The sequence below is a fragment of the Galeopterus variegatus genome, unplaced genomic scaffold (genome assembly GCF_000696425.1).
Source record: "Galeopterus variegatus unplaced genomic scaffold, G_variegatus-3.0.2 Scaffold10204, whole genome shotgun sequence".
Lineage (NCBI taxonomy): Eukaryota > Metazoa > Chordata > Mammalia > Dermoptera > Cynocephalidae > Galeopterus > Galeopterus variegatus.
Genome location: NW_007736315.1, coordinates 12,835 through 13,552, shown reverse-complemented (window position 1 = coordinate 13,552; position 718 = coordinate 12,835).

The window sequence follows — 718 nt, the reverse complement described above, 5'->3', positions numbered from 1 at the left end:
TTGTGGGAACTAATAGAGCAAGAACTCACTCATTACTCCCCCCACCTAGGGAGAGCACTAACCCATTCATGAGGGATCCATCCCTATGACTCAAACTGCCACACTGGGGATCAGATTTCCATGAGTTCTGGGAATACAATACATCCAAGCTCCATTATTTGACCTCTGGTCCCGCAAATCTCATGTCCCTGTCACATACAAAATACAATCATTCCATCCCAAAGTCTTAGCTTGTTCCAGCACCAACTTAAAAGTCCAAAGTCCAAAGTCTCATCCAAGACCAAATGCAAAACTCCTTCCAGCTGTGAACCTGTAAAAATCAAAACCAAATTTATCTACAGCCAAGATACAATGGTGGAACAGACACTGGATACACATTCCCATTCCAAAAGGGAGAAATAGGCCAAAAGAAAGGAGAAACAGGCCCCAAACAAATCCAAAACCCAGCACAAAAGACATCATGTCTTAACGCTCCCAAATAATCTTCTTTGACTACAACTCCTGCTTCCTGAGCACAATGGGGCATCTGGACCCCCAAAGCTTTGGGCAGCTTTGCTCCCACAGCTCTGTGATGTGCAGTCCACTGAGCTGCACTGGTACCTGTGGCTTTTCCAGGCTGGTGTTGCATGTTTCCAGTGGTCTTACAGATCTGGGGTACTGGTGGCAGCCCCACTGCCTCGGCTCTACTAGACATTTTCTGGTGGGGGCTCACTGTGGG